Source organism: Caretta caretta, chromosome 11, assembly GCF_965140235.1.
Source record: "Caretta caretta isolate rCarCar2 chromosome 11, rCarCar1.hap1, whole genome shotgun sequence".
Classification (NCBI taxonomy): domain Eukaryota; kingdom Metazoa; phylum Chordata; order Testudines; family Cheloniidae; genus Caretta; species Caretta caretta.
In genome coordinates, this window is record NC_134216.1 from 5,786,817 (window position 1) to 5,805,052 (window position 18,236).

At 46.0% G+C, this 18,236-nt stretch overlaps 1 long non-coding RNA gene and 1 other non-coding gene across 2 annotated transcripts in view; both read right to left on the bottom strand.

Moving 5' to 3' along the window:
* Positions 1 to 1,997: 1,997 nt before the first annotated feature.
* LOC125645037 (uncharacterized) overlaps positions 1,998 to 18,236 on the bottom strand; it is a 54,209-nt gene continuing 37,970 nt past the window's right edge. The window contains exon 7 of the long non-coding RNA XR_012664321.1: positions 1,998 to 8,930. This is a non-coding gene — a long non-coding RNA (uncharacterized LOC125645037). The remainder of the gene's footprint in view (positions 8,931 to 18,236) is intronic.
* On the bottom strand, positions 11,979 to 12,106 carry LOC125645250 (U6atac minor spliceosomal RNA). Its single transcript, XR_007359263.1, has one exon. It is a non-coding gene; the product is annotated as a U6atac minor spliceosomal RNA (small nuclear RNA).

Sequence of the window (18,236 nt, forward strand, 5' to 3'; positions counted from 1 at the left end):
GAGTCATTTGCCCTGAGGGACAGTAAGCGGCGTTACTACCCCTCCCTTGCATTTTGCTCCGGGGGACGGAGAGCAGCTTTCAGCGCAGGTCTTGTTCATCGGAAGTTCTGATTTGTTGCCTCTCTGGCCACACCTCTGACTAGTTAGCCCCACCCACTTTTGTTGTTGCACCTGCCCCCGTGAGCTCTTGGCGTGGAGCAGAGCTTGCAGCTGCTTTTTGCCCCAGGCCCCTCCCTCTGGTGAATTTTCCATCACCTCCGTGTATTCATCAAGTACACGGAAGCCAATGGGACCATTGGGTGCACAACATCCACTTATTTAAAGGGCTTAAGTATGAATTTAAGAGCTTAATTTTAGGCACCCTGTTGTGAAAAATCTCTGTCTTAGTGCATCCCACTATTCAGCATCCAGCAGTGGAAATATGATGGAGCTATAAAATTATGCGGCGGGAGGTAAATCAAAGGAAGGGCATGGCCATGTGCATTCAAGCCACAGACTGCTGCAATGTGCTCTAACTCCGTGCCATCCCGGACAGACAGGTTGATTTGTCTTTCTGTCGAGTGCAGTTGGGAACAGAGGTGCTTACAGCAAGTCATGAAGTTGGAGAATGATGGTCATTTTCCTTTCTCAGGGCTCTTTTGCCAAACAAGGAGAGGAAGGCCGCCAGGAAAAAGGATGTAGATTTAGCAATGTTTGCTCAACAAAATCCCAGACCCCAAAGTTCAAGTTTCCCAGACTAAACAGAGAGAAAAAACATTTCTTCTGCACGCCTGGCCTGAATCCTGGCAGTTAGAGGCATTTCCCAAGCCGGAAATGTCTCTGTTTCAAATCACCGTGGACAAGGGCAGCCCTGTTAGCCTCATGGCACAGTCTGAGTGAGCATTCTGGACGGCGGCGTCCTGCCGCTGGAGGGTATAGACAAAGCTGTGTGTCCAACTTCTCCAGCAGCTCCAAGGGGCAGATTCTTTGGCTTTTCTCTGCTTCTCAAACAAATCTCTCCTATAATTAAACTGAGCTGCACAAGATCCAGCAGAGACAGATGGCACTGGGAGGAGCCATGCCCACAGGGTAAGGCCCATATAACCCAGTTGTGCTCAGAGTTACAGCTTTGGATCTGTATCTACTTCAATCAGGCTGGGTGGGTGCAGGGCTGGAGTATGCCTGATAGGTGCCCGGAGCTGTTACAGTTCTGGGGGGGGGGCTTCTTTGCATATTTAATTCCTTCCCTTTACTGATTTACCAACACCCGGGCCCAATGCTCAACCTCCATTGTGAAATTACCTTTATTTCAGTTCTGGTTTTTTAATGTGAGAGACCAATAGCAAAGCCAAATGCAAGTTAAACCAAACAAAAGCATTTTCATTTCAGCACATACTAGTAATGTTACACATTGCTTTACTGACCACCTTACCTACAGATATATATTTTTGGGGACTTTCCAAAATCCGAGGCCCCAGGCTGCAGCCTCTAAATCCCCTGTGTTAATCAGTTACCAGTGTGTGAACGGAAAAGAGGGTAGGACATAATTTTCAATATACACGATTCTTGCCCTTATGTGTTTCTAAGGGAAGAGGATTCACCTGGATTGACAGGCTAGCAAGGAAGCCAATATAAACACATCCTCCACCTATATTACAGCCTACCCCATCACGGCTTGGAACACCTTGTGACTACAGAACGTGGCCATACGTGATGATGGGTTGCCTCTTTTTTTATTACCATTCTCTGTAAGATGGTGGGATGTACAAACACAGCCCCTGCCCAGCAAAACTAATGATCTAAAAAGCCAAGGTAAAGGATGGGAGGGGGAACTGAGTCGCAGCGAGGCGAAGTGACACAAGGCAAAGTCATGCAGTGGGTCAGTGGTGATCTAGCTTCTCTCTATTTCGTTTTATTTCTTTGTGTCGTTTGCTGACCTGTATTTAATCACTGTTGGGTTTTTTTTACTTCCCCTATGAGCTAGGAGGTTGTTTTTCCCCCTCCAGCTTTGAGGAGTACGTTTAGTTTCTGCTTTTTTTTTTTTTTTTTTTTTTGTGGGAGAATTGATCTTTTACACAGACTGATTATGTAGCCTGCAGCAATCTCATCTTTCGAGCACAGACGGGAGCTCCTTCTTGAGTTAATCTGGATCAGCATCCTTGATCTGGGGGCTTTGATAAGGGAGGTTGATAAACCTCAGAGGATGCTTGAGTGCAGAGGAGAGTGGGGTTTTTTTGGGGAGACACGGTGGGCTGGAGCTGTTTAGAGACCAATGCCAAACCCTGTCTGAGGTCTGGAGCTGGGTGAGTGTCTCTCAGTTTAGGTACTAAGCTCATCGGAATGCCTGTTTATGGTCTCAGAAATCCGCCAAACCCTTAGATGACGTGGCTGTGACAAGAGAGACCAGGTGGGGGAGGTAATATCTTTTATTGGACCAACTTCTATGTTGAGGGGAGAGACAAGCTTTTGAATTTACACAGAGCTCTTCTGCAGGGCTCAGTTGACTACTGCACCCTGGCTAGATCAAGACAGGACTGTTACAATGCAGCCTTCTGTCGGCACTAAGGGCTTGATACTCTGTTACATCAAGGCCCCTTTATGCAGCATGGAGAGCCCTTACAGGGGGGCGGATATGGCTCCCTGTGAATACCCCCGTTAGAAGGCTCTCACCTAGAGCAGAACTGGCTTAAGGGCTGTACACTGCTCTCCACCCCATGTGTAGGAGAGGGAGCAGAGGCATGTCTGGGGGAAGGTTAGAATTCCCTGCACCACAGCTGTTCTCTGCATCCCGGGGCCCAGCAGACCAGTCAGTGCAGCATTGTGCATCTCCTCATTGCTACCATGGGAGCTAAGCTTCCTCTGCAGCTGCCTGCACAGCCCTGACATTGCTCCTGACTCTGAATAGCCTGGCAGGTAAGAGACAGAAGAGGGAAGCCCGGAGGGCAATGGACTGGGAGAACAGAGGAAGGGAGACTGGGCACGGGGTGGGATGGCCTCAATGTCCCAATTTGAGTCCTGTCAAGGGCAAGGGTCACACCTGCTGTGGAGCAGTGACCAGTGTCAGACTGGACCTTGGTAGGGTGAAATCCTGACCCGGCTGACGTTAATGGGAGTTCAATGAAGCCAGGAGTTCACCCCTAGAATATGCACTGCCATGATCTGAACATGCCCTGCATATAGGAAATTTTCAAGGGCTGCTGCTCACCAGCATGGCAGTAGGTGCTAGAGAAATATCAGAAAAAGCAGTGTAAAGGCAAAGTTCTCTGCCTTCTATCTTGTCCCTCCACACACACTGGAAGATCATCTAGTTTGGAAAATTCTAGAGCAGGGGAGGAGTGAGAATGTGAGTGAGCAAATCATGAAGCTGCTGAAAATAATACTCAGCTGGAAAATTACTGGTGGTAAAAGTAACTGTGTGTTTGTGTGCGCACACACTTGAGGGAGCTAGAAAGGATAGGAGCAAGGGCCCTGGTAATGGGATGTGGATCCTTTCACCTCAAAATTGCTGGTTCAAATGTTCAAGGATAATGACTGAAAGTTACCACCATTTGATGGCCATGTGGTAGCCTAGGTAAATTCATTTGGTGCTTCCCATCCAGTTCCCAAAAGACCAGAGTCCACATCATGACCACCCTTCACAAAAATATAGCACACCAACAGGTAAACCTCAGCAGAGCTGCCAAGAGTCCCATGGGCCCTGGAGACTGAACTATCCTCAGTCTCTTCCAGATGGCCACTTCTGGGGTGGGATTGGGGCACAGCAGTGGGACAACCCGGAGAGAGATTGCATTGCTACTGCCCTTATTAGACCCGTTCAGTTAGTCAGGAGAGGACTTCAGTGTCCATGGTTGTCAACCTCTCACTATTCAGCTAAACTATTTGTTAAGAAGGAAGGGTGGTGTGTGTGTGTGTGTGTGTAGGGAGGGAGGAGCAGGCTCCTGCAGAGGGAAAAGGACCATTGTACCTCAGAGGACTGGGGTAACCTGTCAATTTTTTTTTCTGACTGGGTCATTTCCACTTTGGCTTTAGCAAACTCCCAGCCATCTATTAAATAGTCAGTATTGTGTCTCTGGTATTCCAGGGACAGCTCAGCTTTTGCGGAGTCCCCGGTGACAAGGATCCAACCAGACAGAATAAAAATGTTCCTTTCTTTTCATTTCCCTTGGGCTTCACTTCTGCCTCTGCTGGAAGAGGTCAGACTCCCCGCCCCCAGGGAAACCAGCTTCCCAGCGTGAGCAACACAGGCCATGGAGGGTCGAATGCCGGGGACAGTAAAGCTGAAAGCTCTGCCTGTAATTAATTTCGTACCGTTGTTATTGTCTTTTCTTTTAAACAACTGCTGCAGCCTGCAGGTTGCTGGTGTAAATGGCTGGAGGTCTCTTCAACAGAGCTAGAGTGATTTACACCAGTGAAGGATCTGGCTTCTCTCGTGAGAGGGACAAGGGAGTTAGCTTCAACCCCTGCCCGAAGCTGTATGTTGCATATCAATTCCTGGGAACGTTGAGTGACATATGCACATGGTTGTTTAAGGGCTCGGCAAAGAGGGGAAAAAATCAGTAAACATCCTGTTTCCTGCTGCTGACTCCCTCTTCTCGCTCATTAACGACAATATTAAATATAACACCCTGCACCCTTCCCTCTGCTCAGAGCCCGCCAGCCAGTTTGCAAACTGAGCCCACCGTTCCTTTTTCACATAATGGGTTGGAGAGACATCGTAGCATGTTTTACCAAAATCAAAGAGCTTGATTCTCAGGCCCGGCCAACACAACAGAGCGAGGTTGGTGCAAGGCAGCTAATATTGACCTAACTACTGAAGGTCTACACTTACATTTTGCTCCTGCCGACATAACTGCCCCGCGATGTCAACTTAATAATGCCACCTCCAAGAGCAGCATGGAGCCAAGGTCGATATCATTAGGTCGACGCAGTGTCGACGTACACACTGCGTTGCTTATGTCAACTGTTACTGGCTTTCAAGAGCCTTCCCAGCTGGCAGTACAATCGATATGAGCACTCCTGGTCAGAGTCTTCACTGCTGACACAGGGATCAAAGTGTAGGTACGCGCAAGTGATGTAATTATCACGGCCGCTGTGTGCCGACCTACGTCAGGTCGACTTAATTTTGTCGGGTACACATGGCCTCGGTTTCACTAAGCCTCACTCTGACAGTGTAAAGTAATTTATGCTCATTGTACGGCTCCTTTATGAGGCCAGAGTGGTACAAAGAAGCCTTAGGGCAGAGGTCCCCAAACTGTGGGGCATGGCCCTCTAGCGGGGCACAGAGGAATGTTCAGTGGGGCACAGCGGGGGCCCAGGCCAGGCCCCACGGAGAGGCAGGGAGGGAGCACCACCCAGCTCCGCTCCTGGCCCTGGCCCCAGCCCCACTCCCAGGGCCCCGGCTGCTGACCCCTGACTGCCATCCAAGGCCCCTAACTTAGGCTCTGCTCCCGGCCTCAGCCTTGGCTCCCTTACCCCCGCCTGCATGCCCCTCTCCCGGAGCTACGGCCCCACTCCCAGCCCTGGCTCTGGGGCGGGGGGGGGGGGAAGGGGGTGTGTGATAACAGGGGTGAGGGGGAGTGTGAGGTAAAAATTTGGGGACCACTGCCTTAGGGTAAATGAGACTCAGATACCACAGTCCTTACACCACCAAATTTGTCTGTCGAGTTTTGCTCTTCATCAGCCTGAGCTGGACCCACAAGATTCTCACAGGGTTTTTTCTTCTCTGAAGCTTTGGTTGTTATTTGATAGGGATGGAAGAGAGATTCAGAACTGATAACTGGCCGGATCACTCTTCTGGGTTTTTACACCCCGATTTCCCAACCAGCTCTACTGTCTACTAATCCCACCACCTTTGCAAATGGCAAGGGATTTCCCCTCCCCCCAGCTCTGGAGGTAAAGCACTCTTATCATCCCCCTTTGGACAAGTGGGGAGCTGACGCCCAGAGTAATTGACTTGCCCAGGAAGTGTGGGCAAAGCCAGGAAATGAATGTAGGTCTCATGGAGTGCCCCCACCCCACAATCTGGTGTCTGAACCACAGCCCATCCTTCCTTCCCTGTCAAAGAGGAATTGTCCTGCCTTGTCGTGGCGAAGGCTGATGAGCAATGTAAGTACAAAGAGGAGAAAAAATCAAAGTGAGAAAAGGAACCTAAAAAGGAAGGTAAATCAGAATGAAAATGCAAAGGGAGTAACAGAAACACAAGGTGGAAAATAGCCACATTGAGGGTGCTATAGAGAATAATAGAGAATTAGAGTGGGGGGGGCAGGAAATAGTGGAACAAGAACCAGAAAACCCGAGGAGAAACACAGTGGGGATCTTTCTGCAGCTGTAAAGGAGGAATGAGTGCGGATTTACTGCACGTGTACGTAAGTGACTGTGCAGGTCCCCACTCAAGCTGCAAGGCTGGGCAATGGGAGGAGAGAAAGCTGCTCTGTTGGGTATGAATCCCTGCGGACCAGAATGAAAGGAATGGCCAGGAGATCAGGACTCCCCGACTCCTGTAGAAAACTCCTGCACCAAGTCTGGCCACTCAAGCTTGGTACAAGACAGAGGGCTAGGGGTGGGTTGGGCCTGTAGGTAATAAAGAGAGAGAGAGATGAATCAGGAGAGGGAGAGAGATGCAAACTCCATCAGCCAGAGCAATAATCGGAGGCAAGATGATTAGTAGCCCCATGAAAAACCTCATTACTTGAGACATTTAAAACGTGGCTAGGCAAAGTGCTAGAGATATGCCATAGGGAAGAATGCTAGAGTGCCTGGGGAGGGATGGGGACAGTTTACATAGCTTCAGAGGTCTTTTCCATCTCTGTCATCTACTATTCTGTGACTACAGGATTAATAATAACATCAGCAGAGGTTGCACATTTCATTCCTAGCCATTAGGATGCATAAATAATATAAGATCCAACCCAGCTACATCAAGGGGTTAAAGATCTATATATTAAAACCAACAAACACACACAAAACCAAGTACCAACAGAAAAAGAAACCAGAGGTAAAAAAAAAATGTAGTAAATAATGCGTACATATCAGCCAGATTCCCACTGCAGTTTGGTTAAATGCTTCTGTAATTCTGCCCTGAATTTATATTAGTAATAATGAAGAAGTCTTTGCACTAATTATTGCGCTTTTCATCTGTGGATCTCCTTATGAAACACAAAGGGAATTCTCTAGCTCAGTGGACAAAATGAGAAAGGCCTCTGTGAAGATGGAAGAGGTTGCAATGGGCTTGTGAAATAAAACAAGGTGTATTTTTGGTGTTGAAAACTGGCAAACATACACTCAGCAAGATGCTCCTGACATGGTTGAGAATGATGGAGTGAGGAACAGAAGAGAAAAATCTATTACACACAGTACGGTGAAGATGTGGGAGAAGAAGAATGGGTTTGTGGGTAAGACACTGGACTTGAATTCAGGATATCCTCGCTTCTGTGAATCCTGGGAGATCTATGGTATTTGGAGATGGAGCTCCAGCCCATTCAGTGGTGGAAAACGATTCTTCCCAACTCAGGCTCTGATCCAGCAAAGTGCTTCAGTACCTGCTTAATTTAAATCACGTTAGTAGCACCATTGACTTCACTGGGACTCTTGATATGCGTAAAGATAGGCATGCATCTTCCTGAATCAGGGCTAAAGGCCTTGATCCTGCTCACTTTGAAGTGAATGGCAACACTTATCTGGACTACAACGGCCATAGAAGCAGGTCTCAAATTCAGTGAGGCTACTGATGAGATCAGGGGTACTTCATCACCATAGTATCTGAGCACCTCATCACCTTCAATGTAATTATTCTCATAACACCTCTGTAAGGTCAGGAAGCACTATTACCTCCTGCCCAAGGCGAAACAAGAAAGAATTGTGGTGAATCAGGGATGTGAAGCCTGGACTCCTAACTCCAAGGCTAATGCCCTGGACTATCTTGAAGAATTTAAAGTCAAGAACAGAACATCCACACTGGGTCAGACCAATAGTCCATCTAGCCCAGTATTGTGTCTCTGCCTGTGGTCAGTGCCAGATGCTTCTAGCAGTTGGAGATTTAGGGGTGGGTGCATAACTTAATAACTATCAGTAGTAGAATTGTAGATTAAATTGAAACAAATTAAATAATAAAGAGCTGTGCCATTAATTCACTGACCTCCAACCTCCTCATGTCACCTCATTATTCCTATCACTAATGTAACCCAATGAATTTCAGTGTATTGTTATTATTTATATACGGTAATGATCAGTTTGTTCTAAGTGCTTGCCAGGCCATCAAGAAGGATGGAGTCTGCTTCAGGAAGTCTAAGCAGAGACAAGCTTGACAGCTATATAAATATATTTTACCCAAACACAGAACTTTGTTAAGGTTGATGGTGAATATCGGATCTTTTCATGGTTAAAATGAAATACTATTAAAAGAACACGGATATTTTAAAGCCAACCATCAGATCCACAATAAATCCAGAGTGAAGGTTAATATGTAAAAAAAAATCAAAACTTTACAGCGGTCAGCGGTTTCCCAGTTAAGGCATGCACAGTTATGCCAGGAGCATAATTGACTTAGGAGTTGTTGTCTGGTCGCCAGGGAGGTATCAGTCAAAAGCACAGCTGGTGAGGTTGGAGGCAAGCTGTGATTTTACCTATTTATTGTAGAAAAGTCACTGTGAAAAACCGCCTTATCAATCGAGTTACCCTTTTAAGGCTATTTCCATAAGGAAATGGGGCTAGAAATGTACTTTAAAAGAACATTTAGGCTTCCAACAGTCATTTGATGGTTTTTTTTAACTCCCCTGGAATCTGTAATGGATCATTCTGATGTTCCTAATTCAACAGAGAATAACTTCCTAAATATTAAAAATTAGTTCTGGGCACTTGAGACTTCATCCAAAGGCTACTGAAGTCAATGGAAGTGTTCCATCTCATCATGATCTTCACGTGAAGTTTCTAGGACAAGCTGTTTTTGAGGTAAGCTGTGGGAAGGAGGAAAAAAAGAGTATTAGTGGAATCTTCAAAGTGAAATTAACACCCATTCTTTCCCTTCACCCTACATATGAAAAACCGCTTATCCAAACTAACTCAGGTTTTAGCAAAAAATTTCTCTGCTGCAGAAAGGCCCCACATGCAAAACTCCAAGTAGAAAACGACCTTCATGATTAGTATAAACTGTATGGGAGGGAGGAGAGAAGACAAAATTAATTGAGTAAGGGTGGAAGTTTTTTTGTTAAAGATTCAAAAATTTGAAAAACAGACTTCAATGAGAAACTGCAGAACTGGAATTAATTTGCAAACTGGGCACCATCAAATTAGGCCTGAATAAAGACTGGGAGGGGATGGGTCACTACAAAAAGTAATTTTCCCTCTCTTGATATTCACCCCTTTTTGTCAACTGTTGAGAATAGGCCACTTCCACCTTAATTGAATTGGCTCATTAGCACTGACCCACCCCGCTTGGTAAGGCAACTCCCATCTTTTCATGTGCAGTATATATATACTGCTTACTGTATTTTTCACTCCATGCATCTGATGAAGTGGGTTTTAGCCCAAGAAAGCTTATGCCCAAATAAATTTGTTAGTCTCTAAGGTGCCACAAGGACTCCTTGTTGTTTTTGCTGATACAGACTAACACGACTACCACTCTGAAACCTGTGCAGTTCTTGGCTTTGTTATGCATTGGTCATTGGAGAGAAACTATGGATGACAGAGCTTGTTTTCTGCTTTATTCTCTATATTTGGAGGCAATGCTTGGGACAGAATAGTTTCTTGGGAATTGGCATTGTTGGATGGAATGAAATTTCTGGAAGAGGAGATTTCCTGCATGCTATTGGTGACCACCTCTGTTCTGAGACATATGTGTAAATAAAGCATGTTACACCTCGAGTATAATTACACTACTTAGGGAAGCTGACCTGTAAGGGGCTACACATCTGCTACCACTTGGCAGTGGGCAACACTAATGTCAAATTTGTGGGGGGGGGGTGGAGGGTGAGAAAACCTGGATTTGTGCTGGAAATGGCCCAACCTGATGATCACTTTAGATAAGCTATTACCAGCAGGACAGTGGGGTGGGAGGAGGTATTGTTTCATATTCTCTGTCTATATATAAAGTCTGCTGCAGTTTCCACGGTATGCATCCGATGAAGTGAGCTGTAGCTCACGAAAGCTCATGCTCAAATAAATTGGTTAGTCTCTAAGGTGCCACAAGTACTCCTTTTCTTTTTGCGAATACAGACTAACACGGCGGTTACTCTGAAACTAATGTCAGCTGTCAGACACTGGTGTCGGAAAAAGGGCAACAATATATATTTTGTGCTATATATTAGAGGTGAGCAAATAATTGATGTTTGCGTTTGGGGGCCAAACCAGAAAATCTGAAACACCCTTCCCATGCTGATTTTTTCAAAACTTTGAATTGAAAAATTTCATTTTGAATCAACCAAAACGTTTTGTGCTGACCTGATACCATTTTTTTTATAGTTTTCCTTTTCGATTCAATCATTTTCTGGTGTTTTTCACCCTTGTTTTGTAGTCTTTTTTCTTCTTTTTTTTAATTGCAAAAATTTCAAAACAGAACACCATTTCCAAACGAAAAGTCAAAGTGAAATGTTTCAACTTCTTTTACATTTCCTTTTCAGGCTTTTTTCAGACAAAACTATTTGTTGAATTTGACCTGAATTTGAGAATCATTTCAGTACCCTCACAAAATGTATTTTTCAGCAAAGTTGCTATTCACCAAAAAAATGTCACCCAGTTCTACTATATATATAAGCAAGCCCTATAGCCTGAAGGTAAGGAGCTTTCTCCTTCCGTCTGTTGGTGATCAGGGGGAAGAGCAGCCTCTGAGCTGCATAAAACTACTTACTCAGAACTCCAGATGCACAGAAGCTCCCTAGGGAAGGAGCTGTCTGCCTCTATCTATTAGTAAGGAAGGTATCGTACATCTACAAAGAACTGGCATAAGCTTTTTACCCAGAATTCCACCAATTAGAGTCTAGTTTCGTGATGAAAGCTTATGCTCAAATAAATTGGTTAGTCTCTAAGGTGCCACAAGTACTCCTTTTCTTTTTGCGGTTAGATCAATCAGGGAGGATGAGGCCCTCTTCTAGCAGTTGAGGTGTGAGGTGTGTTGGTGGGTACTGGATCATTGAAAAAAGTGACCAGCTGCGCACCGGGCCTACCCAGGGCAGCAGCACCCCAGGGCTCCAGGAGCAGTTAAGATGTAGTCAGGGGTATGTATAGTAAAAGTCCTGGACAGGTGCTGTGAATTTTTATTTATTGACCATGACCTGTCCAGGACTTTTACCAAAAATACCCATGACTAAATCTTAGCCTTAATTAGAATAGGCTCCCAGATGCGTGTAGACTGCATACAGGATTCCTGGGTACATTCCGATTAGAATTGGTGGAGCACGATTGCCCCAGCAGAGGGAAAACGATGCTGTGTTAATGCTATGGTTTAGTTATGTTTTTATTTTTTCTTAACTATAATGCAGTTGTGTGGCAAACAATCCTGAGGCAGAGAAGAGACATACCATCGCTTGAAACCAACATCACACTCAGCTGACTATTACTGGAAACCTGCTGCCTTTTACATGCACAGCAATAACAACTTGACAAATGTGCAAACACAGTGTGGGCTTTGTCTGCTCTCTTTCTGCTAGTGGGCTATACTCTACTGAAGAGCGGCTAATCATAAAATGCCGGATATAGCATCTTCTCTAGATCTGTGTGGGTTTTGTTTGCAGGTTTATGAACCTTTCCCTTCAATTTTAATTTGTTTGGGGGGTCCCATCCTTCATGTTGCCCTTTCAGTTCTGGCTGTAAATCATAGAATCTTAGAATATCAGGGTTGGAAGGGACCACAGGAGGTCATCTAGTCCAACCCCCTGCTCAAAGCAGGGCCAATCCCCAATTTTTGCCCCAGATCCCAAATGGCCTCCTCGAGGATTGAACTCACAACCCTGGGTTTAGCAGGCCAATGCTCAAACCACTGAGCTATCCGTCCCCCCCCCCCCCCAAAAAAAAAAACTTGGTTAGATGCCATGAAGTAAGTGGCAATGCCTTAAACATATGTGTGTTGTAAAGGTCACTAGGACCTCTTCCATCCTTATCAAGGGGAGTGCTAACCTTCTCTCCTTTCATACAACATAAATGAACCCAAGCCTGTTTTTAGATGAGCTTCAGGTGGTCCAGTGATTAGGGCATTGGCTTAGGACCCAGGTTCAGCTCCCTGCTCTGCCACAGACTTCCTGTGGGGAAAGCAAGTCACTTATCTGCTCCGTGCCTCAGTTTCCCCATCTGTGAAATGGGGATGATAATGCTTTGCTACCTCCTAAGGGTGTTGTGAGGCTAAAGAATATTAATGATTGTGAAGTGCTTTGAGGTTTACTGATGAAGCGCACACTGTAAGAAATAGTCATTATTATTCCAGAGTCTTGGCCAGGCTTCTCTGTTTCAAATGATATAACAGAGGAAATGCAGATTTTGCAACAAAAGCTTTGCATGGCTCTGCATAATCATGGTCTCCTTGATGAATTGAACCTACAGTTTCCAGCACAAGAAGCACAAGCCTTCCACTTGAGCTTCAAAACAGGTTCCTTAGCTCGGAATAAATAACAGACTCTTATGGCAGCTGTGTCACCTGTCCAACAGGTTATGATATCCAAGATCCTTAGCAAAGCTCTACACCTGCTGCCCTGGGGCTGCTCTCCCCAGCACTGATGGAGATGCAGAGAAGCTAAGTTGTACAGTGCCCCGGACTCCTTCCATTGCCAGCATGCCTTGCACAAAGGAAATGAATGGCTTGCTTGCCCCTGTCAATCAACTGAAAAAGCCTTCTTCACACCACGCAGTAAGCAGAAAGGACCGTCCAGTGGCCATGGCACTAGCTTGGGACTTGAAAGAGCTTGATTCGAGTCCCTGCTCTAGCACAGACTGCCTGTGTGACCTTGGGCAAGTCACTTAGCCTACATGGGCCTCAGTTTCCCCATCTGTAAAATGGGAATAATGGACTTCACAGGGTGCTGTGAGGATAAGTATATTAAAAAGATTGTGTGGTGCTCAATTACTATGGTGATAGAGGCCAGATAAATACTATTGATTGATTTATCTCCAAGGTAGGAACCAATTCCCCAGACAGGGCCCACTTGTTTCCGTATAGAAAAGCCAGGTAATGTTGTCCTGGATTTGAGGGGAGTTTATACCCTAGCATGTGATCAAGCTAATTGCAACCATATTATGTGCATTCAGCCACCCTGAATTAATGAAATAGAATACCACATAGTTTTGACCTTGGTTCTGAAAGCCTGTCTCCAAATTAACCCTAACTACAGTTTCTGCTCATCAGAGTGGGAGGAGGGGACAAACCAGTAAACAACTGAGACTAAAAACCTTGGTGGGTTGGGACATCTTGAGTCTAGATGCCTCTGATATTAGAAGTTTATTGAAAGTTAGAAAAGTGATAATCCAGTAGGGGTCATTATGACCTATGCGTTTTGTAGAAGTTAGTTCTAAAAGATTAGCTAACTGAGTGTACTTTGGAGCAGTCCTGTGAAGTCATCTTGAGAGACGTTTTTCCTGACACCCTTTCTCCCCAGTAAGTGGGCAACTGGCCACTGCGAACCTGCAGTTAATTATTCAATACCCTTCCAGATCTTAGGTAAATATCTGGGAGGTTCTAAACCTATTGCTTATGTCTGTGTGTGCTTAAACCTAATACACTGCAGTTTTAGACAGAGCACGCTTACTGGCATGAATCTTATCAGACGGAAGTGCTGTGTTCCTGTGGATTTCTTCCATACACCTCCTGGAGTGAACTAGTTAAGTTGCCCCTGTTGGGGGTTCTGAAAACCCCGGGTAACAGTAATACTGGGGCAAAAGAGGAGCCCTGCCTGTTGCCTTCTCTCAGGGACAAAGTCTAAGGGCCCTAAGAGGAACTGAAGAGAATAAGTCCAGCTTCCTAAGGCACCTGCATAGGGCCATTTGCTCTGTCACAATCTGACCACTAGAGGGAGACAGGAACACATGCACTAAGCCAGTGATTGGCATCTAGGCTTACCCAATGTTCATGTACAAGCAGACAGGACGTTTCATTGGTGGAGTGCAGAAGAGGAGGAGTCAGGAGATTGGGTTCTAGAGAGAGCAGGAAGCTGGGGGTGTGTTTGTGGGGGTGTTGGGGAGCAGGGTCACCAGCTAAAAAGGAAGCAAAGAGTGTGTGAGGTGAAATCCCCAGATAGATTTTTGCATGGCTGTTATAAATCATACCATGCATATCTGTGGTTCACTTGGTCTGAGGATCTCAAAGCACCATACAGCCTTAGGCCAACAGCACTATTCAAACAGGGGTTCGGTTGGTTGCTTCTGTTTGCTCTTCCTCTGTTGCATGCCTGGGGCATGCCGCCCTCTCTCATGTGTCAAAGCCAGACGTCTATTGTATCGATCTTGGTCTTCACAACTTTTCCTGATCACTGTGTGAGCTGGGGACACCTCAGCACCTACCCTTGTGCGGTGTGTTGGGGACACTGGAGGCACACAATCATGGAACCCATGGGGTTCCCTGACTTGTCCAGTCCACTCCCATTTGTAGACTTCGATGCCAGCCGAGGCATGGCTGGCGTGGAAGCCCCTTTGGTGGCATGCAGGAAGGGCAGACTCTGTGCAATTGCACAGCAGCCATGGCATGGGGCTGATGTGGCCCAAAGAGCTTAGAACTAGCCCTCTGACCTTGAGTGAAATTCATGCTAAGGGTTTGGGTGGGGGATAATTGGTGTCCAGGGTCCTGTCTGAGTCCTATGTACCAGGGTTGAATTTCACCTTTTCAATTCTAGGTGAAATTATGGAGTGTCTTATTTTAGCCTCATGGCTGCAAGAGCCTTTGTAGTTATTCTGGTTAAAATCACATCCTCTGCTGGGCAAAGCCCTCCATGTGAAGGTGGAGGAAGAGAAGCCATGTACCTCCAAGGTTGGGAAGATCGTGGCCACTGCTCCCAAGAGAAAACGAAGGGCGGTGGTGGTCAGAAACTCCCTTCTAAGGGGCTGAGGCATCTATCTGATGGCTTAATCTGGTGTCCTTGGAGGTGTGGTGCCTGCCAGGGTCCCATATCTCAGACATTACGGAAGAATTTCTGAGGATTATCCGGCCCTCTGGCAACTACCTCATGCTGCTCATTCAAGCAGGCATGAATGATACTGTGAGGTCTGAACCTGAGCAAATCAGAAGTGACTACAGATCTCTTGGAGTGAGGGTGAGGGAGTTGAGGGCACTGGTGGTGTTCTCATTGATTCTTCCAGGCAATGGTAGGTGCCCAGGCATAGAAAGACATGCTGGAGATGAATGCATTGCTGTGTGGATGGTGTCACCCGGAGGGCTTTGGTTTCTTCGACCATAGAATCATAGATTTATAGAATCATAGGACTGGAAGGGACCTTGGGAGGTCATCTAGTCCAATCTTCTGCACTCAAGGTAGGACCAAGTATTATAGACCATCCCTGACAGGTGTTTGTCTAACCTGCTCTTCAAAATCTCCAGTGATTGGACATTCCACAACCTCCCTCCGCAATGTATTCAAGTGCTTAATCACTCTGACAGTTAGGAAGTTTTTCCTAATGTCCAACCTAAATTGCCCTTGCAGCAATTTAAGCCCATTGCTTCTTGTCCTATGCTCAGAAATTAAGGAGAATAATTTTCTCCTTCCTCCTTGTAACAACCTTTTATGTACTTGAAAACTGTTCTCACGTCCCCCACTCAGTCTTCTCTTCTCCAGACTGAACAAACCGAGTTTTTCAATCTTCTCTCATAGGTCCTGTTTTCTAGACCTTTCATCGTTTTTGTTGCTTGTCTCTGTACTTTCTGCTATTTGTCCACATCTTTCATGAAATGTGGCATTTGTGTCTAATTCTGGGCACCACACTTTGGGAAAGATGTGAACAAATAGGAGAAAGTCTGGAGGAAACCAACAAAGATGATCAAAGGTCTAGAAAACCTGACCTGCTGGGAAAGATTGAAAAAACCTGGGTTTGTTTAGTCTGGAGAAAAGAAGACAGAGGGGGAACATGGTAACTGTCTTCAAGTACATAAAGGGATGCTACAAAGAGGAAGGTGATAAATTGTTCTGCTTATCCATTGAGGACAGAGCAAGAATAATGGGCTTATATTGCAGCAAGGGAGATTTAGGTTAGAAATTAGGAAAAGCTTCCTAACTGTAAGGGTAGTTAAGCACAGGAATACATTATGGAGGGAGTTTGTGGAATCTCCATCATTGGTGGCTTTTAAGAATAAGTTAGACAAACACCTGTCAGGGATGATGTCGAATAATATTTTGTCCGGCTTCGGGGCAGGGGAGTGAACAAAATGACCTATCAAGGTCTCTTCCAGTCCTGCATTTCTATGGTTCTAGTTCAGAACTTCTCGCTCTTCAGGAACTTGAAGCAAATGGCATTACTGCAAAGCAAACTTACCATTATCTGTGCAAGAAAGCAGAGCAGATAGGTGCCCAGTGATACAGGCAGCTCTGTTAATTACAAACAAACAAATCTCCTAAATTCAAGGCAAGGAGTTTCTTTACTCCCAAAACCTTTTCATTTCCTCTGTCTCCGGGATACCCTGGCAATCTGATTTTGCTTGTAATCAGACGCATTTATTGACAACCCTGTTATATTAGGTGGGGTCCTTACTGCATTGTTCTTCACTTTAATTTCCCTGTATTCATTAAACTGCTGTAATCTGGCACCTCCCCCCACTCCCGACACTATTACTGATTTTTAACATGGCTGCCTTTATTGCTCCCCACAAATCCTCACTCGCCGGTGAGAACTTTACTTCTCCTTGGTGACTGGGCCCCTCTCCCGTCCCTTGGTGTTCTCATAAACCATTTCCCCCAATCTCTGCTCGGTCCTTTACAGTGATAAAATCTCATCCTCACCTGGATTTGGATCTGAACTTCAGGGCTGGCCCTTTATTTCGACAGGGAGATGAACAAACCCATGGATCTGAAGACCCTGTGGAAATTTCAGTCTGAATCCAGATCTCGGCCTTGCGGTTCAGGCTTATCACTACAAGCAAGCCATTCCATACTGTACCCGTAGGCATAACACTTTAGAGAGGGAGGCTAGTTAGGGCACTAGCCTAGGCCTTCCAGAAACCGGCTTTGCCAAAGATTTTCTGTGTGACCTTGGACACATCACTTAACCTCAGCACCCCCTTTGTAATATGGGTCTAATAGCACTTCCCTACCTCACAGAGGCATTGTCAGGATAAATATGATAAAGACTGTGAGGCGCTCTGACACTCTGGTAACAAGGGCCGGATAAGCACTGCTGCATGACCTCATGGTGTCCTTGTGGCTGGATTAACACAAGCAGGCAGAGTCCCTGGACAAAGCTCAGTAAACAAGATAACATGTATTTTATTACAGGAAGAGGGGGGCAGAGGCAGCTCCCCTCCTGCTGCTGATTCCAAAAATACTTTTGTTTTCCCTGGCCAGGAAACACCTCACCCGCACCCTAATGTCAGGGTTACTTCCTGAGTCAGGGGTCTCTCTGTGCCTTGGAGGAGACATGGTCTTCAGGGGCTATCTGTAGCTGTTCATAAGAATCATAGAAGATTAGGGTTTGGAAGAGACCTCAGGAGGTCACCTAGTCCAATCCCCTGCTCAGAGTAGGACCAACACCAACTAAATTGTCCCAGCCAGGGCTTTGTCAAGCTGGGGCTTAAAAACCTCTAAGGAAGGAGATTCCACCATCTCCCTAGGTAACGCATTCCAGTGCTTCACCACCCTCCTAGTGAAATAGTGTTTCCTAATATCCAGCTTAGACCTCCCCCACTGCAACTTGAGATCATTGCTCCTTGTTCTGTCCTCTGTCACCACTGAGGACAGCTGAGCTCCATCCTCTTTGGAACCCCCCTTCAGGTACTTGAAGGCGGCTACCAAATCCCCCCTCACTCTTCTCTTCTGAAGACTAAACAAGCCCAGTTCCTCAGCCTCTCCTCATAAGTCATGTGCCCCAACCCCCTCCGCTGGAGTCCCTCCAATTTGTCCACATCCTCTCTGTAGTGGGGGGCCCAAAACTAGGCACAATACTCCAGATGTGGCTTCACCAGTGCCGAATAGAGGGGAATAATCACATCCCTCAATCTGCTGGCAATGCTCCTACTGATGCAGCACTATATGCCGTTAGCCTTCTTGGCAACAAGGGCACACTGCTGACTCATATCCAGTTTCTCAACCACTGTAATCCCCAGGCTCTTTTCTGCAGACCTGCTGCTTAGCCAGTCGGTCCCC